At 39.5% G+C, this 23,978-nt stretch overlaps 1 protein-coding gene across 5 annotated transcripts in view; it reads left to right on the forward strand.

The window, feature by feature from the left end:
* Fam135b (family with sequence similarity 135 member B) overlaps positions 1 to 23,978 on the forward strand; it is a 328,330-nt gene that overhangs the window by 148,520 nt on the left and 155,832 nt on the right. The window lies entirely within an intron of this gene.

Consider the following 23,978-nt stretch of genomic DNA (forward strand, 5'->3'; position numbering starts at 1 on the left):
TGTATCAAGGTTTCATCAAGTATATCTTGAAGACAAGATGCACTCTGTTATTTTGTTGGCATCTAAATAAAATAGCAAAGTTGAGAGCAACACAAAAATAAACTAACAAACAAAAAACCAAAACAAACAAACAAACATAGCTTTAGGGACCAAAGTATTAAACAGATTGGTTTTTGTATTTTTGAGGGCCTCCTGTGGCTTAGGTACTGTGTTGAGTCCTTTGAACCCCTATGTGTCCAGCTGTTAGTACCTCTGGCAGTGGGGGACATTCCATTTTGTAGGGTTCCAGGAGAGCATTCCCTGGGATGCTCGATGGTGGTTAGTGAAATTGTGTGCCTGTCCAAGGAGTCATGTGAATCTTTATAGACATAAATCTATGCTTAGTGACCAGACAGGTTACATTAGCTTTCCAGGCATTTCTGTTTCCTGAAAGATAAGGCAATAAGGACACTCTTGTTTTCATATAGAATGCCTTCAATTCATTGTCTAATAAAAATTAGGAACATACTATTTCAGGGAATCAAATGGAGCCTACTCTACCCCAATGTGAACAAAAAGCCGTTTGAATGACAGCAGGGCTGTCCTAGAGAGTGCAATTGGGAGACTAGAGTTCCCACCGTTTGGCTTTCATTCCATCTGTACATTTCCGCCCTCCTATTGATGGCAGTCAAGGAAAGCACATGACTTTGTGTCGAAGCTCAGGAGTGGAAACCAGCTAAGCACACCTCTTGTACTTTCTTATATCTACAGGACATTCAGAAGTTCCAAAATTACACTTTTCTTGTCTCAGCTAATTAGAAATGTAGGGAAAAGGAAACACACCCTGAGCAGAGCCAAAGAAACACACTGTGGCCCTGCAACCAGAACCAAAAAAAATGTACCCTGGCCCTGAAACCAGTGCCAAAGGAACACACTTTGTCCCTGGAATCAGAGTCGGTGAAAGAAACACACTTTGGCCCTGAAACCAGAGCCAAATCTGACCCTAATCCTGTGCAGAAAACTAACCAATCCTTGCCTGAAACCAGAGCCAAATCTGACCCTAACCCTGTGCTGAAAACTAACCAATCCTTGAGCAGGAGCTCTAGCCAATCTGAGCTCAGCATTGAAATCTGACCAATGCCCACCCTGGAAGCCCAATATAAACCCTGTGTCTGTTCAGCTTGTGGCTGTTCCTGCTATCTGGCTGTCCATTGCCGCTCTCCTGGATTCTTCCCTCCCAATAAACCCCTTCGATGAGCTTCGGGTGAAGACCTTCTTTTGCTTCGGAGCAGAGACCACCCTGGGCAGAGCAGAGAGAGCAGAGCCAGCAGGGCTGTAACACTTGCCGCGGAAACCTTCCCCTGGCAGAGCGGAGTTGTTACACTCAGCTCTCCACTCCTGGGAGCAGAGCTGAACTGTAGCAACTTCATCTGGAAACCTTCTCCTGCCTGAGCAAAACTGCTACACTGGGCAAACATCCCCAGCTGGAAGACCCTCTCCTGAGGCAAGGGTGTAAGCAGCTAAGCTTACTGCAACCTGTGGTGGTCCTTGGCTCCTGAGTTCCAAGATACCTTTCTATCTGAGCTGTGTAACACTGTGACTCCTGAGTGCCAGAATACCTGTCCCAACCTGATCTGCCCGAAATGCCTACAGGAAACATCTCAGAAACAGTAGGAAAGGGTACTCTTTGATGTGGGGACACCAGACCTTGAGCAGAAACCCACTTCCCCTTCGGCCTGGGAGCAGGCAGCTGTGTAATGTTTACTGAAAACAATTCAGTGCTATAAAGCTCTTGATAGGGCTCAGATAAGGGCTCACTCACTGAGATACCATGACTTTGACACCCCCTATGGCTAGATGCCTCTTCCTGTTCCCCTGCTGTGTCTCCCTGATTCTGGGGCCGGAGATTAAACCACCAGCCAGGAGGGTGAGAAGTCTGGAAAGAATCATATGTAGATGGATGACAGAAGTCCTTAAAAAGGGAAGCTCTTTTTTCCTGGAGAGACTTCTCTCTCCTAAGCGGACTTGGAGTCTCCTCCTAAGCTGACTTGGGAAACATAAAGTTTTTCTTAAAGCAACCGACCGGTCTCTGTGTCATCTATCCCGACCACCTCGCTACATTCTCGGATGCAGGCTGCACAGCAGGTGCGACACTTTGAAGCTGTTGCTTTTACTTTTTAAGTAAGAGTGTGCATTTGGTTTTTATTTGTGTTTAGTTTTGGTATAATGTATTCACTTCAGCCCGATAACAAACCTAAGGCACATACTTTCTTGGGGATGCTGTGAAATCTACATGCCTAAAGCATCCAGCTCAGCTACTTTTGGATGCAATACTATGTTCTTACTTTGCTGCTGGAGGTGGATAAGTTTTAAGACATTGATTCTTACCTGGTGCGAGATGGACAAAGTTTCATAAAGAAATCATGTTGGTATTCAGACGGGTAGTGTCAGTTATGTTGAACCCATGCTAAATATTTGACTATTTCCCTGCTTCTCTCCTTTTCCTTCTCTTTCTCTTCCTCTCCACTCACCTCCTTTTTCCTTTTTTCCTCCTGTCCTCACTTTTCCCTACCATCTTCCTTTTCCTGTTCTCCTCTTCTTCATCCTCATTCCTCCACACCAATACCATAAAAGCAGTAGCTAATGCTTCCACAATGTTTCTCTTACCCAGACACTAGGCTGCATTCTTTGTATTTATCAAGCATTTATTAAAACTGGAAATTTATTGTGAGAAATTAATCATTAGGTGATCTTTGTCTGTATGTAAACATCAAATCATGGTGTCTTCTCATCTCAGGGCACCATCATCACATATGGAATCTATTCATAATTTAAATGTCTTTAGATATAAAAAAGCACATGAGGCAGGTACTAATATCGTCTTCATTGTACAGTGAAAACACTAGTATACTCATGGTCTATTGGGAGTCAGGATTCTAGCTTAGGAGTCTAGATCCAACCACAGCAGAGCTGTTGCTTCTTGTCCACTCTGGGACAGTTGGGAGCTCTTTTTAAGCTCCAGTGTGCACTGCACCATCTGCTCTATCTCTCCCTCAGAATCATCTGTATTTCCCTTCATTGGGTTCACGCCCAGGTCAGTGCTTCTGAACTTGGACATCTCTTTACCTATACCCTGAGTGCCTTCCCAACATTTGTTTAGTGTTCTATCAGTTAATGTGGGTTTGGTTCAAATGTGCCTTCCTCAGAGAGGCATCCTTGCATGTTTTTAATGGATTCCTGCTTACCTGTTGTCACGCAACTTCTTATTCTGTTCTTCAGACCGTTGCAGCTAATTTTAGTATATATCCATTTACTTGATGTCTGCATTTCCTCTTGAATCTAATTATAATGCTATATTCAATAAATCATGACAATTTTAAATGTGGAGGAACCAGGTTTAATATTTATATCTGAGTAAATATAAATCTTTTTACCATGATGATTCCAGAAAATGGGATGCTACATTATGTAAAGCTATGAGATCAAGACTCTTATCATAGATAGGAGAAAGTTCCTGCACTAGATATCAAGTCAAGCTACCAATTCAAACCAAAGGGAGCTGGACCTGTCCAGAGGTCATATAAAGAAATCAGTTGGCTTTTGTTGACTTACTTTTGGTAATGTTTGGTGGTTGTCCATTAGTCATGGGCACAGCATCCAAAGACATTTTTTTGCTGTGTGCACAAGCATCTTGGCTTTGTGCTTGGTGGGCTATTGAGTCATACCATCATCCAGGAAATGTCAAGTCTCTCCTGTTGCTGATGTAATCAATTTACATAAATTTCCATAGAATTCCTCAGAAGATCCACTTTTCTACATTCAGATATGAGTAGAGTCTGACAGCAAAGGGGACAGATACGATATGAATGCAGAGATGCCAAGCTTCTGATCTCATTTGAATCACCCATGAGATATCTGCAGGTGTTATTTGAATTGACACTTTTAGCAAAAGTGCAAAGGAGCCTAAGCAACTGCTGTCAAAATGCTTATGTCATAACCGTTGTCAAGGCTGAGAAGATGCTTGTAATATCTGGTTTAGCTTTGTGACCTCTAAGTGGAGAGTCTCAAGTCAACTAAAAGGAAATGAGCCTGTGGGACTTATTAGTGTATTTCTTTATCAGTATTCACCTTTGTCTCTCTTTTACTTACATAGTCCCCTCAAAGCCCACTGAAACTAGTTTGGTATAGTCATGAGCAGCTTTGTAAATATTCTGTCCTTGTGACCTGACATGGTATTTTATGACAAAGTTGATGAAAGCATATAAGGATGGGCACATGTTTTAATAGGTAACAGACTCTAAAAGTCCCAATGAGTATTTGCCTTTTGTCCTGCTCTGATGACCTAAATCAATGTAGTAAGGACGGTCTGTGCATGTCTTGTTTATTCCTGCAGCAGTGCAAGACTCTGCAGCACATATGAGATGCAGGAGCCAGCCAACTTGTGAATTTGCTGTCTGGCCATCTGGCAAACCCAGCACTATGCACCTGTACCTCACCTGAGCCTCTCACCTGCCCCCTGTCCATACAGATCAGAATTTCAGGCCTTATCAATGGGTCCTTTCTCCTCCCTTTTGGACCACTTGCCTCCAAACATGCCCAAGGAAAGGCTCTTGTGTAAAGCTCTGCTTTCCTGTACTGAGTCTGCTAGACATCCAACACCCCCATCCCTTACCAGACATTACACTGACCTGAAAAAGCACTTAATAATGAACTTCTGGAGTACTGCACATACTGGGACATTCTAATTTCACTTTTAAATGTGCAATAATGCAAGAAATAGAAGATTTATGCTGTTGTTTTAGCAAGGCTGATTTCTGTGAAATACAACTTGTGTCTGTCTGGATGCAAATCCTAACTCAAGCTCTTGGAAATGACAACCAATTTGGTGGGTATTTAGTTTATTGTTTTGTCTACTTATTTCATAATTTTAGTTATTTCAGCTGCTCCTCATACATATTATGAATTGATGATAAGGATAATTTTATTCTGTGTGTGAATATTGTATCTCTCTGCCCCATTTCCTTAAGAAGCTGTCCTTTTCTTTGCCTACCTTTCACCTCTTTGTAGAGAGCCAACCGATAGATAAGCAAAACCGATTTATTTCTTGGCTTCCAACTTGGCTGTGTTATTTGACAGGAAATCTAGATGCCTATATCTTTGTGTGTATTTTGACATCAAACACTGTAATGCCATTAATATTCTTTTACTAAAGATTTCCTTCAATAGACATACTTGTTTGTAGTTGTATAAGAGTTCTAACATATTTAAGGTAAAAATGGATTTTATAGCTGAGATAATCATTGCACTGAGTTTTTGCATTGCTTTGTGTGGTATTGTTTGTGTGTTTTTAATGATTACTAATTCCTCCAACTTATTACCATAGAATATCTTTCCTTTTATGTTTGTCATATTCAATTCCAGTCTTCCATGTGTTATAGAAGACAGATTGCTTATCCCCTTGGTTAAATTTATTTTTGAATATTATATTTTTTGGTAGACATTGTTAATGGCATTTCTTTCTTAATGTCTTTTTCAACAAGTTATCATTGTTTTTCGGAGGCTTAATTCATTTATGAATTTTAATTTTGCAAACTGAACTTTCGCTTTGTTAGTTTTAACAATATGTGGTTGAAGTCTTTAGAAACTGTTTATATAAAATCACAGTATCTATCAAGGGAGACTGTTTTTACTTATTTCTTTCTGATTATTTATATTAAAATTTTCTTGTGACTAACTTGCAAATTAACTAGACCTAAAGTCTATACGTCTCAACGAACTTTCTATACATTACAATAGCCATTCTGAAGCTATGGAGCTTCACATAGGATTTTGCATTTTCAATATCAAATATATTTTTATGCAATTATCTACTGCCAAAAAAATGATTTTTGAATGTCTTATTTTTCCTTCCCTCACTGCTGTGGCTTTCAGAACTATGTTCAGTTGAAGTGGTAAGACTGGGTGTTCCTGTTTTTTTTTTTTCCTAGCATGAGAAAAAGTGCTTTTGGTTTCTTATTATTTAGTATAAAGTTAACAATGGGCTTATGACATATAGGCTCTGTTAGACTATACTGTATTATTTCTATATTCTGGTTGTGAACCACCTCCATGAGTGTTGGGAACTGAACTGCAGCAAGCACTCTTAACCACTGAGGCACTGTCCCAGCCCCAAACTGGTAAACAGAAAACGTTTTGTAAAAATTTAGTAAGCCAACTTTTGTTTTCCCTTAAAGAAATCATCTGATTTCCAGAATACCTGGGACTGGGAAGAGCTATAAGAGTCATGCATGTGGCTGTGGATGGCTCAGCTTCCCAGCTAGAAGTAACTTAACTAATGTTAAAATAACATAATTGGGACATGACAGCAGGTCCCCAAAGACATTTTATCACAGAGAATGTGGGGAATGTGGGCTTGAGGACTGTGCATGTAAACAGTACAGAAGAATGTCCAAGAGACTAAAAAGAAATCAGGTTTCTGTTTGACCCCAAGAAAGGAGAAGGGAGGAGGTTGGGGTGGAAGGCATATTGATTGGGAAGAGGGGAGGGAGGGAGAGGAAAATGTAATGGGGCTGCGAAATTAATTAAGGACTTTCTGAAAGCCATAGTACAGCTATATTCCTTTGCCAATTAATTAATTGTGTCACATAAGCTGTCTTTAACAGAATGCTCCTTCAGAATAATATAAAATAAAGACTAGAGTTATCTTAGATTTCCTTCTCAATCTGAGTGAAGAAATCATAGCTAATTTATTGACATGTATTTTGTGCAAATCTTGTAATCTAACTATAGAGAAGTTACAGCATAGACTTTAGGGTTCCTTCCTCTAAAGAAATCAATTTGCATGAGTTGTACATGGCGGTAGCTTGTGCAAGCTTTAGTAACTGATGATGTACAGAAAGGTTTCTCATTTCCACTGTAGTAGCTGGCTTTCTTGGACTGCCAGCCCTCAAATCATTATTCAGAGACGTATCATTAATTATGCAAGCTTGTTCTTAGTCTAGGCTTGTCCCACTAGCTGTTATAAGTCATACAAACCTGTTTCTCTTCATTTACATTTGTGTTGGGGATTTATAATCTTTCTTTCATTCTGTATGTCCTACTTTCCTGCTTTCTCTGTGGCTAGAAGTCTGGCAGCTACCTGGCTAGCAGGCTCCAAACATCTCCTTCTTTTTCTCCCCCAGATTTTCTCTCAAACCTAGATTCCTCCTACTCCTTACTCTTTCTCTACTCACCATCCTTGGCTATCCCTCTACTACCTAGCTATTGGCCATTCAGATTTTATCAGACAAATCAGGTGCCGTAGGCAGGCAAGATAAAACAAATGCAACACATCCTTACATATTTAAACAAATGCAATTTAAGCAAATGTAACACATCTTTGTCTAGTTAAATAATTATTCTATTCCCCATCCCCCCTTTATGTCTAAATAAAAAGAAATAGTAAAACTGAGGCAAATTCAGAGAAAATCCTCCAATATTTTTCATATCTTGGTAGCCAAAGTGTAACTAATTTGCCTTCTATCACGACTAAGGAAAACTGTAAGTATAACTAGTCTTAAACTCCATGAAAGAACCCAGAAGGGAATAATATTCCTAAGTAAACTGGAAGTGAAATGCAAGCCACTTCTGAAACTATAGAAACAACAGAGACATCTGGCTGCCTGGACAGTCACCCAAGGTTCCTCTGTAACGTTGGGGCATCTGTCATCAGCCTACAGGCTTAGAATACCTGGCAGAGTTTTCAAAGAAGCAGTGATGTTGAATAACTGCCCCACCTTGTCTTGGCAAAGTTAGGTAGCCATTTTTCTTTGTATCCTTAAATATCTGGAAGATTTTTCTATGAAGCAGGAATTTTGAAGGACTGTCTTGCCTTGTTTGGCAGTCTTTTTCCTTTGTGTCTTGTTTATCCAGTTTGTATAGCATACTGTGAGCAGTCAAGGCAAGGGCAGTTTCTTGCCCAAATGACTAGCTTTGCCACATTAAAAGCAAACTCCCTATGGAATTTCTTCAGTGTCCGTCATCCTTTTATGATATAGATTGGTGCTGCCAGGATCAGATGTGTCTCAGTGTTGTGAAAAACCTTAGGTCTTTAAACATCTTAAAATTATCTGTTTATCCTTAACATTATAGATGAGTAACTAACTCGCATTTCTTAATTGTACATTACCTTTTGAAATGAGGTGCATAAGTACAGTACCCCAAAGAAAAGTAGAAACATAAATACAATATAACAAAAATAACTTTAACTTTGTACCAATATACCAAAATCTATACCAATGTAAAATATTTGAGTTTAATAGATGTCTTTTTATCCTACATTCTGATAACACCCCTAAACAATTACAAACATTCATAACACACCAAATGACCAAAAAACAACCCACCCCACCTCTTTGGAATGTGGGTGTTGTGTTCTCTAGACTACTTCCTATTGTCTGGGTTGACAGCATCTCCAGGGCACCCTGAGAAAATTGAGACAATGTTCAAGTCTTGAGAAAATGAGTCTCACAACTGTTCTCATTTAGAGGGATCAGTATATATGTCTTTCTAATTTCCTTTCGTTCCTTTATATTACACTACACTTTCAGTCGCTGACTGAAGGTTTTGTTTCCCAGAATATCTGGCAGTTGGGATTGTAGGCTGGCACTCCCCTCATTCATGTCTAAAATTCATATATGAGTGAGTACATACCACATTTGTCTTTTTGTGACAGGGTTACCTCACTCAGGATGATTTCTTCCAGTGCCGTCCATTTGCCTGCAAATTTCAAGATTCCATTGTATTTTTCTGCTGCATAGTATTCCATTGTGTAAATGTACCACATTTTCTCTATCCACTCTTCAGTTGAGGGGCAACTGGGATGCTTCCAGGTTCTAGCTATTACAAATAATTCTGCTATGAATATAGTAGAACAAACATCCTTGTTGTATGAATGTGTATCCTTTGGATATACACCCGAGAGTGGAATTGCTGGGTCTTGTGATAGACTAATTCCCATTTTCCTGAGGAGTCTCCATACTGATTTCCAAAGTGGCTATACGAGTTGACACCCCCACCAGCAGTGGAGGGGTGTTCCCCTTTCTCCACATCCTCTCCAGTATAAACTGTCATTGGTGGTTTTGGTTTTAGCCATTCTGACAGTAGTAAGATGGTATCTCAGAGTTGTTTGGATTTGCATTTGCCTGATGGCTAGGGATGTTGAGCACTTTCTTAAGTGTCTCTTAAACATTTAGACTCCCCTATTGAGAATTCTCTATTTAGTTCAGTCCCCCACTTTTTAATTGGATCCTTTGGTGGTTTGGAGGCTTGCTTCCCAAGTTCTTTGTAAATTTTGGAGATCAGCCATCTGTCAGATGTGGGTTTAGTGAATATCTTTTCCCAATCTGCGGGTTGCCTTTTTGTATTGCTGACTGCGTTCTTTGCCTTACAGAAACTTCTCAGTTTTAGGTGGTCCCATGTAGTAATTGTCAATCTCAGTGTCTGTGCTACTGGTTTTATGTTCAGGAAACGGTCTCCTGTGCCAATTCATTCAAGGGTACCTCCCACTTTCTCTCTAAGAGGTTCAGTATGGCTGGGTTTATGTTGGGGTCTTTGATCCATTTTAACTTAAGCTTTGTGCATGGTGATAGACATGGATCTATCTGCAGGCTTCTTTTTTGTAATAGTGTTTCTCATTTTTTTGTGAAAATATTTTTTATTTAAGTTAGAAACAAGCTTGTTTCACATGTCAATCCCAGCTTCCTCTATCTGGAGTCTTCTACATGTCAACCTCCGGTTATGTGAGCAGCATTTCTTGAAGATGCTTTCTATTTTTCCATTGTATAATTTTAGCTTCTTTGTCAAAGATCAGGTGTTCATATGCGTATGGTTTAATGTAGGGGTGTTCAATTTGATTCTATTGGTCTGTCTGTCTATTTTTGTGTCTGTTTTCAGGACTATAGCTCTGTAATAGAGCTTGAAGTCAGGGATGGTGATGCCTCCGGACATTGCCTTGTTAAACAGGGTTATTTTGACTACCCCAGGTCTTTTGTTTTTCCATATAAAGTTGATTATTGTTCTTTCAAGGTCTGTGAATAATTGTGCTGGGATTTTAATGGGGATTGCACGAAATCTGTGTATAGCTTTCAACAAGATTGCCATTTTTACTATATTGATCCTACAAATCCAAGAGCATGGGAGATCTTTCCATTTCCTGGTGTCTTCTTTAATTTCTTTCTATAAAGACTCAAAGTTCTTGCAATACAGGTTTTTCACTTGTTTGGTTAGTGTTACCCCAAGGTGTTTTATGTTGTCTGTAGCAATTTTAAAGGATGATGTTTCTCTGATTTCTTTCTCAGCCTTTTTGTTGTCTATATATAGTAGGGCTACTGATTTTCTTGAGTTGATCTTGTATACTGCCACTTTGCTGAAGGTTTTTATCAGATGTAGGAGTTGCCTGGTAGAGTTTTTTGGGTCACTTATGTAAATTATCATATCATCTAAATAGTGAAAGCTTGACCTCTTCCTTTCCAATTTGTTTCCCCTTGATCTCCTTTTGTTTTCTTATTGCTCTAGCTAGAACTTCAAGGACAATATTGAAAAGGTACGGAGAGAGTGGACAGCCTTGTCTTGTTCATGATTTTAGAGGAATCACATTGAGTTTCTGTCCATTTAGTTTGATGTTGGCTGTTGGTTTGCTGTATATAGCTTTTATTTTTGTTTAGGTATGTTCCTGTTATTCCTGATTTCTCCAATACCTTTATTATGAAGGAGTGCTGGATTCAGCGTCTAGTGAGATGATCATGTGATTTTTGTTTCTCAGTTTGTTTATATAGTGGGTTAACATTGAAGAATTTTTGTATGTTGAACCATCCCTGCATTCCTGGAATGAAGCCCACTTGATCATGTTGAATGATTTTTCTGATGTGTTGTTGGATTCAATTTGCCAGTATTTTATTGAGTATTTTTGCATCAATATTCATGAGGGATATTGGTCTGAAGTTCTCTTTCTTAGTTGTGTTTTTGTGTGGCTTGGGTATCAAGGTTATAGAAGCCTTGTAAAAAGAGTTTGGCCAAGACCCTTCTGTTTCTATTGCATGGAAAACTTTGAGGAAAATAGGTATAAGCTGTTCTTTGAATTTCTGATAGAATTTTGCATTGAGGTCATCTAGACCTGGACTTTTTTTGTTTGGGAGACTTTTGATGTCTGCTTCTCTTTCCTTAGGGGTTATAGGTCTATTTAAATTGCTTATCTGTTCTTCAATTAATTTTGGTAAGTGATATATATATAGAAAATTGTCCATTTCCTTTAAATTTTCATATTTTGTCAAGTACAGGTTTTCTAAGTATGGCCTGATAATTCTCTGGATTTCCTCGGTATCTGTTGTTATACCTCCCTTTCCATTTCTGATTTTGTTAATTTGCATGTTCACACTTGTTTGGTAAATTTGGATAAAGGTTTGTCTATCTTGTTGATTTCTCAAAGAAGCAACTCTTTATTACATTGATTCTTTGTATCATTTTCCTAGTTTCTACTTTATTGAGTTCAGCTCTCAATTTGATTATTTCCTGGGGTCTACTCTTCTGGGGTGAGTTTGCTTCTTTTTATTCTAGGGCTTTCAGTTGTGCTGTTAATTCTCTAGTGTGACTATTCTCCAGTTTCTTCTTGTGGGCACTTAGTGCTATGAACTTTCCTCTTAGTAATGCTTTCAAAGTGTCCCATAAGTTTGGGTATGTTATGTCTTCACTCTCATTGAATTCTAGTAAGCCTTTAATTTCTTTTTTATTTCTTCTTTGACCCAGGAATGGTACAATTACACATTAATCAATTTCCATGTGTTTGTAGGGTTTCTGCAATTTGTGTTGTTCTTCAGTTCTAACTTTGGTGGTCTGATAAGGTACATGGAGTTATTCCAATTTTTTCTGTGCCTGTTGAGGTTTGATATGTTTCCGAGTATGTGTTTGATTTTTTAAAAGGTTTCATGTGGTGCTGAAAAGAAGGTATGGAATGTTCTATAGATGTCTGTTAAACCCAATTGGGTCATAACTTCTATTAGTTCCTTTGCTTTTTTGTTAAGTTTCTGTTTGGTGATCCTGTCTAGTGGTAAGAGTGGAGTGTTGAAGTCTACTACTATAAATGTTTATGTATATTTTGAGTTTTAGTAATGTTTCTTTTACGAACCTTATTGTCCTTGTATTTGGGGCATAGATATTCAGAAATGAGGCTTCGTCTTGGTGGAGTTCTCCTGTGATGATTGTGAAATGACCTCCTTCATCTCTTTTGATTGATTTTAAAGTCTAATTTGTTAGATATTAGGATTGCCACCCCTGCTTGTTTCTTGGGGCCATTTGATTGGAAAATCTTTTTCCAACCCTTAACCCTGAGGTAATGTCTGTCTTTGAAATTGAGGTGCGTTTCTTGTATGCAGCAGAAGGATGGATTCTGTCTTTGAATCCATTCTGTTAGCCTGTGTCTTTTTATGGGCGAATTAAGACCTTTAATATTGAGGGATATTAATGACCATTGATTGCTTATTTTTGTTTGTTTTGGAGTTGTTGTTGTTGGACTTGTGTGTGGATTTTTACCCCTTTTTCTTTTGGCTGTTGGTAAATTGGGATCATCTAATGCCCATGTTTTTCTGGTTGTAGTTTACTTCCTTCCAGAACTTTCTGTAGGGCTGGATTAGTAGTCTGTATTGTTTAAATTTGGTTTTGTCACGGAATATCTTGTTTTCTTCATCTATAGTGATTGAAAGATTTGCTTGGTATAGCAATCTGGGCTGGCTTTTGTGATCGCTTAGAGCTGGTAAAATATCTATCTAGGACCTTCTGGCTTTCAGATTTTCTATGGAGAAGTCAGGTGTGATTCTGATAGGTTTGCCTTTGTATGTTATTTGACCTTTTTCCTTAGCTGCCTTAATATTCTTTCTTTATTCTGTGTGTTTGGAGTCTTGATTATCATTTGGCAAGGGGATTTTGTTTTTGTGGTCCACTCTATTTGGTTTTCTGTAAGTTTCTTGTACCTTCATTGGCATGTCTTTCTTTAGGTTGGGAAAATTTTCTTCTATGATTTTGTTGAATGTGCTTTCTGCCCCTTTGAGGTGGTTTTCTTCACCTTCTTCTATATCCACTATTCTTAGGTTTGATCTTTTCATGGTGACCCATATTTCCTGGATATTTTGTGTTAGGGGTTTGTTGGACTTAAGATTTTCTTTGGTTGAAGAATCTATTTCCCATAGCGTATCTTCAACACCTGAGATTTTCTCTTCCATCTCTTATATTCTATTGGTTATGCTGACAACTCTAGTACCTGACGGTTTGCCCAGCTTATCTATTTCCAGCATTCCTTCTGACTGTGTTTATTTTATTGTCTCTATTTTAGCTTTCAACCCTTGCACTGTTTGAATTGTTTCTTGCAATTTTTGTTTTGTCTTTTCCTCCTATTCTTGCATTTTTGGGTTTTTTTTTCCATTTCTTTAAGGGATTTTCTCATATCCTCTTTGAGAGCCTCTATTGTTTTCATGAAATTGTTTTTAAGGTCTTTCTCTTATGCTTCATCTGCATTAGGGGTGTTCAGGACTTGATGGTGTAGAGTCTCTTGACTCTGGTAGTGTCATATTGGTTTTTCTGTTTTGGGGTGTGTTTTTGTATTATCTCCTTCCCATCATTTCTTCCAGTGTGTGCAAAAGGAGTCTCTTTCTTTCCTGGTGTGTATGTGACCAAGGTTACCTTTCTGTGCATGTGAGCAGGTCCAATACTCTGGCGACTTTCCTCTTGAGTAGATGGAGGCAGTCATAGTACCAGGGCCTTGGCCATCTTTGGGTAGGACGGCCCCTGTCAGGATGGGATCTGCAGTGTTCAGTCCCCAGGTCCCCAGTGGTTCTGCTCAGGGCACCAGAAGGTAAACTTACCTGTACTGTGGATGAACTTGGATGCTGGCAGTCTCTGGGCAGGCTGGCTTCTGCTGGGATGGTAGCTGCAGTGCACAGAACCCTGGCCTTGGCTAATTGTTGCAGATCACCAGAAGGCAGGCTGTAAACAGGCCCAGGCCTACCTAGCCTCGTGGATAGAGAAAGGGACTATGTTTCTAGCAGTCTAGCTGAATCCCCCTTTGTTTCTCTCCCTCTCTCCCTCCCTCCCTCCCTCCCTCCCTCCCTCCCTCCTCCAGTTCCTTTCCTCTTCCTCCTCCTCCTCCTCCTTCTCCTCCTCTTTCTTTTTTTTATCAGGGCCTTTTAGAAATCAGGCCCCACATTGAAAGGCAAAATTTAGCAGGCTTTCTTTGACCACCAGCCCCCAAATCATGACGTGGATACTTATCATTAATTATGAATGTTTGGCTTTAGCCTACACTTGTTTCTACCTAGCTTTTAAAGCTTAGTTCTATTCATCTACATTTGCTTAGGGCTTTTTACCTTTCTTTCTTTCTTTCTTTCTTCCTTCCTTCCTTTCTTTCTTTCTTTCTTTCTTTCTGTCCTACTTTTCTGCTTCCTCTGTGTCTGTCTGGATGACCATAGGAGTCTCCCAACTTTTTCTCCCTCTTCTCTTTTAAGCCTGGATTCTCCTCCTACTTATCCTCTCTGCCTGGCAGCCATACCTATACCTCTACTGCATAGCTATTGGGTAGTCAGTTTTTATTAGAGCAATCATGTGCCTTAGAAAGACAATGTAAAACAAATGCAACATACCTTTACATACTTAAACAAGTGCAGGAAAAACAAATGCAATTCTTCTTTGCCTAGTTAAACAATTATTCTACTCTACAAAATACTCTTCTTTCTTTTTCTTTAGGAAATGCTGTGATTTTTGTCTTACATATCACCAAACACATATATGACAGCCATTCTGTTGACATATTACGCAGAAAATATATTGTAGCTTATCTTTTAACTTTGTTTCTGTCATCTGTATTTTAAACATTTACGTTTAATATGCTAGAGTTATGTCTACAGCCTAAGACTGGGTTTCTTATCCCCATAATTATTCTTGTAAACAAAATGATACTGAAACTCATAGTATTTCCTTTGGTAGTTGGAAGAATTGAAGTTCGGAGATGTAGGGATGTCCTTATTTTACTCAGACTTGTTTGGCTCTGTCATTGGGATTGTTTTGAGATATATTTTCATGCAGCTACTCTGGTGTATCCTGAAGCCTCCCTATGAGTGCTTATACCCCAGCAGTAACCCACTGACTCAATCTTCCCTGAGTTTCCACCTTGCCATTGAGCATATTTTTCTGTACAAGCATCTCCTACAGGAATCATGAGCAACATTTAAAATTGTCCAGGCCAACTCTGTTTCCTGCATGTTCATTTTCTTGCATCAGAAAATTTTAAGTATTTTCTCTTAGCCTAATGAATGTATTTGGTTCACCATCCAAGAGAATTGAAGCTTCTGAGGAATGAGATGTGCGTTGGTCACCAGCTAATAGGAGTTGAAAGTAAGCTGAGTAGACCATCTTCCCTCAGGATAGTGAAGAGGACAACTGTGTCCACCATCAGAGGTGGTATAGAGCCAAGTTATTTTAAAATATGAGCTTCTTTTGTTTTTCTGCAAAATCCATTTTTCTCTTTCCATCTGACACCATACAGCTCCCCTAACCTAACTGAGGGCTTCAAGAACCATGTTTGCTAACCACATGTTAATGAAATCTGTGTATGTTTATGTGTGTAGAGGGCAGGCATCAATGTCAGGTGTCTTAATCAATCACTCTGTATTTTATTTTTGGAGACAAAATCTCTCAGTGAGCCTGTAACTTGCTGATTTAGCTAGGCTAGCCTGGCTTGCAAATCTCAGTGATCCTCCTGTCTCTAGCTTCCCTGTACTGGGTTTCTGTGATGCCCATCACATCACTGTCCTTGGCTCTTTTGTATGGTGATTGAGGATTGGACTCAGGTCCTTGTGTTCACTTGGCAACCAGTTTACCAACTAAGGCAGATCTCAGCTCTATTTTTGTGTTTTTCTTTGCTTGTGGGCTCATAGATATTCTGGCTTCTGTTGAGTTTCAATCAAAACAGCACAGGAAAATACTCATTTTCCTTTTTAACAGTAAATTTCTCTATCATCAAGTGTGCTGTATTTCTTCTGTTAAGTTGTAATTTTGCAACACTTACAGCCTTATAACTGCACAAATGCTCACTATTTTCTCTGTAGAAAGTTTTTTTTTTATACACTAAGGCCTATGAGATCAGAAATTATCCTCCTCATTGCCAAGCCTTAGTGCCTGGTAAATCAGCATCATTCCATACTTAGAATCAAGTAAAGACATGGAATCTGAATAACTAAAATATGCATATGTGTAATAAAGATCATCTCCAGACTCCACTTAGATACATCTTCCCTTTTACTTAAGCCCTGTGGGAAACCTCAGCACATATGTTCCAGTATTGATGGTTTTGGCTTGAAACAATTAAGGCTGACATTATTAAAGTTTAGGATGCCGTAGAAGTCATGATCCCTGGCAATGAATCCTCATGTTTACCTTCATTGAAGTCAGTGTGCTGTGCTTCAGCCTTCTGAGATCTGTGCCAATGGCTGGCCCACATGCTCAGTGCTTGTTAGTAATATCACTAATAAATTTCTGTTGTCTGAACAACAGAACCAAGCAATTTACTAGGTATTTTGTAAATATTGCTTTTATACATAACCATCCAGGAGAAAAGCCTGTGTTCCACCTTGTCCAAAGAAGACCTGGAATCTGGAGTCCGAGATTTATTTTATGTGTGAAGCCTCTAATATATCATGTCACATTTAAATTCTCTTGTGCCATATTCCAATGTATATGTATGATTTCAGAGAATGTATAACAAAGACACATTTTCCCGCAACATTTGTATTCTGGTCAGAAAAGTATTCAATCAATACCAATCAAGTGGTATTATATGATATGAATAAAAATTCATAACTGTTAGGAATAATCTGCCAACCTACAGATTCATGACTAATGAGGAAGCAGAGGAATACTACCAGATATGGGGAGGTGGGGGGGTGGGGGAGCAAGTGAAGCATTAGTTTCATATCAAGGCTAGAGACTATCTTAAGGAAAGACTGCACAACCAGTTCAGTATGGACTGGAGCATTCCTTGACCATTTGTTAACCTGTGGGGCAACTAATTAATCATTTGGACAGAAATATATTTAGGCAACAACAGGGGCAGGAGTTGGTCTTGGGGAGCACTGAAGAATGTGTGCAACACTGAAGAAAAGGAAAACCAATGGAAACATCCTTGTATTCTGCCAATATTTCCTAAATTAGGAAGAGTGTGTGTGGTGGGGGGCGAGAAATTTAGCTTTACTGTGTATTTTGTTTCTGATGAGAGAGTATAGAGACAGTATATTTAAAGATCATTGAAAAAGACATGGACTAAGAAGGGGAAATTAATATGTAAGACAAGGCAGGAAAAATAGCCAGGACTTTCTTTTTTCCAAATTTGAAGCAAGCTTTAATTAAATACTGATTAAGTATTTCCTGTCAAGTCCAATCAGGGGCAAGCATACATCCTGAGGTGCCTCCCTCCTACATCCAATCAGGGGCAAGATACATCCTGACTTATTTCTAGCCAGGACTTTTTAGTCATTAAGAGTGTATATTTTCTCAGTCCAAATGTGATGAGCAAAGAAAATATATATGTCAACTCAGGAGTGGATAGAGATGACATTGCCTGGGGATGCCCAGGAATATTTAGGGCAAGTCCATTTATTACTCTGAACTATCATGGCAAAAGACCTCATGGAAACAGCATAAGTGAAGTAGTATTTATTTGGGATCATGGTTCCAGAGGGTTTTAGTGCATCATGTCCGAGGAGGCATGTTGCCGCAGCTCAGAGCTTGGTGGTGGAGGATAGTCTCATCATAGGAGACCAGAATAAAATGAACCAGTGACAGGAAGTAACCAAATATGTAATAAACTTCCAGGAATCCATACCTATCAACCTGCCTCCTAGAGATGGGCTCTACATATTAAGGTAGCCCAGAATCTGAGAATTAAGCTTCCATATCATTAACCTGTGATGAATACTCCAAGTATATCAGCAAGTGTAGGCAGTGCCATGACCCTCTCCCACAATACCCTACATAGGGCCAAGTAGAATAGTGGTCATGATATCCAACAACATCATTAACTATGTTTATGTCATTGCAGCTTCAACATATGACAAAAACACCTTAAGGAGGGAATGCCTTGTTTTTGCTCAGAGGATTTTAGTCCATCATGTTGAAAAAAGTGTGTCAAGAAGCCTAGTCCCTGATATCCTTGAAATAAGCTAAAGAAATGGGAAGACACCAAAAACCCTGCATTGATACTTCAAACTCCTGTCATTTAAAGTGGGAGCACAATGAGTGGATGCTGTTCTGCACTCAACTATTCCAAAGACTGTGGCAGCTTCTTGGGGCTAAGGCAGGAAGTATAGGAGTTCAGATCAAGAAGGGTCCCAGAGAGCACAGCATGGGAAATAAAAACTCTCCCATTCCATGCCCATTGTGTCCAATGTAAAATTAATTGTTCGTCTCAGCCAAAGACAGGGCTGAGTATAGTGACCTCAGAATCTAGGTTACACACTATGTCAGGTTCCTGAGACTTGTAATCTGACAAGAAAGCCTGAAGATATCAATAAATCACAAAGATGAGATCTGATGCTACACATCAAAACTATGCCATTTGGCACTTCTGTGCAAATATTGGGAACAAATGCTGGTAACCTCTCCAGTGTCCTGAAGGTCAAAGGGCTTGGAACACCATGTGATTTAGAAAGACAACATGAAAAGTTGAAATGAAGCCACACCTTCAGGCATGGTACAGTGAGGCTAAACACCCTTGGCTTGAAAACACCTTGCTTATTTTAATGAGGGGTAATATTCAGTAATGGCAACTGGCAGGAACAATTGTGTAAATGGAGTTTCTTCTCTTGCCTGGTCCCATAGCCATTTAGCCCTAAAATAAACACATACAGACTTATAATAATTACAAATGGTTTAGTTTATGGCTTAGGCTTCTTACTGGCTAGCTCTCTCTTAATTATTAACCCATAACTACTAAGCTATGTGTTTCTACATGGCCTTGTCTTACCAGAGAATGCCAGCATCCTATCTTCCCATAGCTACATGGTGTCTCTCTCTGGGCTCCTCTCTGCATCCTTTCTCCACCTGGTCTGGTAGCCCCACCTCCACTTTTCCATTCATCAACCAATAAGAGAAGCATACGTACAGAAGGACGTCCCCCATCACAATTTTAATAACTGATACCCAGCACTTTCTGTATCTCTCTCTACTGTGGCCAAATATGCTGGCCTCTTCCTTGGGCTTTCAAGTTCCCTACAGCTCATACAAGATTTGCACCCAACTATCAGATAGTCCATAGGACTCTGTTCACTGCTATGCCTGGTATGTATTATGTTTAAATTATGTTTATACTTTATGTAATGCTGTTATATTTTCATCATTCTTTCTTCACTCTACACTATACATCAGAGATAGATATGTGTACTAATTCTCAAGTGGGAGGGACATCAGAGGAAAAATGAAACAGTACAGGCCACGGTAAATACCCCAATGGGACAGCTCATTCAAGACTTAGGTTAAACAGGACTGTAGGAAACCTGTCAATGTGCTGATGTTTTCTGGGCAGTTCAGATCCTGGAGCTGAGGCTGTCCTGCCAGCTAGATACTCTGGTTCTGTGGAAGACAGAAGCAAAATAGCCACATGATTGTTCATGCTCACCAGTGATTGTGGGTACCCCAGCTATTTGTGGAATGACCCATGACTTTCTGTTGTACTCTGTGACCTATGTCAAAGTCACCATGGGCTATAGAGCAGTGCTGTGCTCCTGGGAATGCTTATGATCAGGCAGGGACACTGCAGCAATTACAAATGTTTGATTAGCTGAGACTGCAGCTAAACTTAGTTCTCCTTGGGAAGCGTATGACTGTGACAGATGGTCTAGGAAGGCGCAAATCACATAAGCAGGCCTTTTGTTTCACATTTGCTGAGTTTCCTGATGATCTATTAATGGGAGTGTGTGTGTGTGTGTGTGTGTGTGTGTGTGTGTGTGTAAAACCAGGATTAGAATGTGGAATTCTCAGAGAGTCCCATAATATGGTTTAGGCATAGTTCATGCCTATGCTGTTGTTTACAAAGGAACATATATTGACGACTTAGCTGACTACATCAGCAAGCTAGTTGGTTCCTCTGACATCTAGTTCAGGAACAAATGATAAAGCACAATGGGAGGGTCTGTCTAGGACATAATAAGTTTATGTTCGTCTTTGACGTAAAGGTCATACCCACTCAGAAAAAAGTAGGGCTACAATTGTTGCCTCATAAATAAAAATGTGTTAACTTTTGGAGCCAGCTCAGGTTCCCCAGAGAAGAAAGCATAGTTCATGAAGTAAAATAAATGGGTCAAGGAGCACAGTCTGGCACACTGAAGCAAGAGGTTGTGGAAGAAGCCACAGTGGCCTGAGTGACAGGAGAGTGGCGGCATGAGCTTAGATACTTGTATCGAGAATGATGAAGGGTACGGACCGACTGCTGTGGAAAAGCTCAAATACTGCTGGTGCTGGTTTTTTTTTTAACTGTGAAGGAACTAAAATCTGAGAGCTTTAAAAGTTTTCTCTAGAGTCCTTCAGGTGTAGTCACAGAGCTTGTCCATGCCTCTCATCCAAGCAATGCCCACCGTGCATCCTGTCTTCTCCCTTTTCAGTGTAAAAACAACCGCAGGTCTCTACCACCCCACCCCCATTCTCCCACAAGAGTTCTATTGGTAAAATCCTATAGTTGATCCTTTTATAACCACGTTGGTTGCTGGCTTTCATCTGACAGTTTTCCTGTTCACACTTTGGATACCCATCGTTTGCTATACCCCACATCAAGTGCTTTGAAAGACCCACCCTGAGCAGTACCAGCTCTCCCAGTCGCAGTTCACAGGTGAGAAGACTGAGGCTCAGACTGGAAGATGCTTTGTGCATGAGGACACACTCTATTCAGTCCAATGAGGAGAGCAAACCGACACCTTTCAACTCAAAGCTGCCTTTTGTTCTTAAAAAAAAAATAGGTATAAGACTGTTCACTGGACTCTGTTACTGAAATGCAAATTGAAGCACTTGAGACTGCTCAGCAGTGGGGACCAATCTGGAGGAAGTCCCAGCTGGTGGGCTGTTGGAGGACTAGAGTGTGTTGCAGGCTTCATGCTAGGCTTTGCCTTTGTTAATATAGAGCAGTGCACATTATTGACCAATAAAGTGTTATCAAGTGCTGGACTGTCTGGGCTCAATCTAATAGGCAGGTCATTGTGGCTTATAATTATGTAATTAAAGCCACTCAGTGTTGATAGGAGAACACTCCCTAGCAAATTGCAGCAACAGCTCTTGCTTACTTCCAGACATTTAAATAGTGTTTTAATTTGGCTCTTGGGTTTAGTTGCCCTCTTGTAAGTACGAATTTGTGCGAGGATATAAAACCTGCATTCTAACTTGAGTTTCCTTGCAGAGTAAGTTAGGAGTGAGAAATCCTCAACATTAGAACTATGATACTGACAAGAAGTCCACTGGTGTGGGATGGTTTTGTCAAGTTGCCCTCCTCCAGCCTTGTTCTCATTAGTAACTGATGGAGGTACTGACTGAGCATGTGTGGAGTTGAGTGACTCTGATACCCAGAGCCTATTCTTCCATTATTCTAGAACTTAGATAAAACAGAATCAATGAAAAAGATCACCAGAAATAAAATGTGAGAGAAAGAAGGTGGTAATCACCATACAGAGTGTTGGAGAGTATCCCTTTCCATTATAGTATTACCAGCAAAAGAAAAAGGTCTAACATATTGCCCATATGGTTAGGTAACTGAAGAGTGAATGACCAGGTAAATGTCAAGAAGTAGAATTTGAAACAACAACAACAAAAGAACACAGCCTGCAGCCACCATACTTTGCATTGTGTTCTTCTGTTCAGTTTGACATTGAGCACATAACAAACTATAGGTTCACAAGATTCCTCATGAATAAAATGAAAGCTCATATAATCAAGGTGATACATAAGTGATACATAAAAAATATGCAAAAACTCTTGAATATGGATGGCCAATATAAAGCTAGCTCCTAGCAATATTCTAGAGCCCGTAGTCATTCAGTCATAAGCAGTCATAAGTCATAAGTCGAGCTAATGGAAATCATTGTCTTCCATGATGCAGCCAGTGATGAGTCACTCATGTGCTGTGAACAACTTTACGTGCATGTCCACACAAGTTGGCCCTGTTGGTCACAAAGCGAAAACAAAGGCATGAAAGTGAGATGGGGACTTGGAGGGAGGAAGGAAGGGAGTCGATAGCAGTAGAAGGAGTATAAGAGAGGGCTGCAAAAAATATTATTTATGAAATTGTCAAATTATAAATAAATAAAAAAGAAATGATTGATGAGAACACTGTGCATACCATGTACTGTGCTAACATAAAAGAAGACAGAAGACAGACTTTGTGGGGGGAAAATTACATTTTTCTTCTATTGATAACATATTATAGAAGGGGTTTTATAAACCATATAATTAGTAATATATATATTTTCCAGATCAATTTGGTGTACATAAAATATTGTCTCAACAGTAACAGTTTTCAATTACTCTTTGTGAGATATTGCAAATCACAGACAATGAGGCATTCTTTAGGGGGAAAGGGTTCATGGAATTGAGTCAAAGCTCTCATTCCTTAATCACCAGACAGTGGTGTAAAGCAGACACATATCACAAGGAACTGTACAATGTTGTTCATTGCTGAATCCCAGTGTTCTGCCTAGATCTGGTGTATATGGGTCAGTAGTATCTCTTTAATGCATTCATGAATGGATCTAGTTTATTAAACAAAATATTAATCTGGGCTTATATGAGAGCCATAAACTTACCCCCACACCTATAAAGGCAAAATAATCAGTGTCCCATCAAGAGTGGAGTACATTAAAAACAACAAAAAATACCCAATCGTCGTTGCAATGACAGTAAAAATGACATTTTCTTGATGTGTCACCAATGAGATGTGCTTCACAAATTGAAAGCACCCATGTGATTAAACTGTTTCAGTATTCCATTATGAATGTTTGTTTGGAATTGTTTGTTAGCAGAAACTCTGTTCCCCATCTCACATTATCCAGAAAGTCCTGTGTAGTTGAAGTGGCTCCCTTTCCAGACTCTGGATCTAGTCAGCTCCTCACTGCTATACATTAGGTCAGCAATTGAATCTACAGAAGTGAGGATCATTATAGCTCATGAAAATGCTCATGACTTGGTTGTGAGCTCCTTGCTGGTCCAACCATCTGTTTAGATCTCTGGAGACCCTGCTGCAAGCTCCTAGTTTATAATTCTTTAGATATGACTGTGCATTGAATGTTTGTCATCTCCAAAACTGTCAGTAAACTTTAGTTATCATAATAGTGTGAATTGGGACTTTGGAAGGCAGCAGAGCTAAGACTCTTCCTTAAGGCAAGTTGATGTTCCTTTTGTCATGCGGATATCACAGCAAAAAGGTCTTTGCCAGAGAGGGACCCCTTGATTTTCAACACTCCAAAAATCTAGAGCCAACACATTCCTTTTCACTGGAAACTGCCCAGTAAGTGTTAATATGTAATGGTAGCACAAAACACAAAAAAACCCTTCACATATTCAGCTGTGGCTCAACAGTGTTCAACCTTCCTATCACATTAAAGCGAGTTATCAGTGCAGTGAAACCAGTCTTACCCAAGACAGCCTGAAGCTCATAGAGTTGAAAGTTCACATCTTGGACTTTACTTTCTTCACTTACCTTTGGTTTTGGGACCAAGTAGTACCTCTGTTTCACATAGTATGTGGATAGGGAAATTTGCCTTTTGTAATGTCCTGCAAGATTTCACACACAGAAAAAGAAAAATAAAGGCAAAAAAAAGTCAAAACCACCCTCGTTCCTCAGGAATTCCTGATTCCTACCCAGGTTGTTGCTACCTCAATGAGTGAACGGGTAATCATATCATTTACACTGAGCAACTCTATGCTTCAATCCCACCAGCATGTGGATC

The sequence above is a fragment of the Mesocricetus auratus genome, unplaced genomic scaffold (genome assembly GCF_017639785.1).
Source record: "Mesocricetus auratus isolate SY011 unplaced genomic scaffold, BCM_Maur_2.0 Super-Scaffold_100047, whole genome shotgun sequence".
Classification (NCBI taxonomy): domain Eukaryota; kingdom Metazoa; phylum Chordata; class Mammalia; order Rodentia; family Cricetidae; genus Mesocricetus; species Mesocricetus auratus.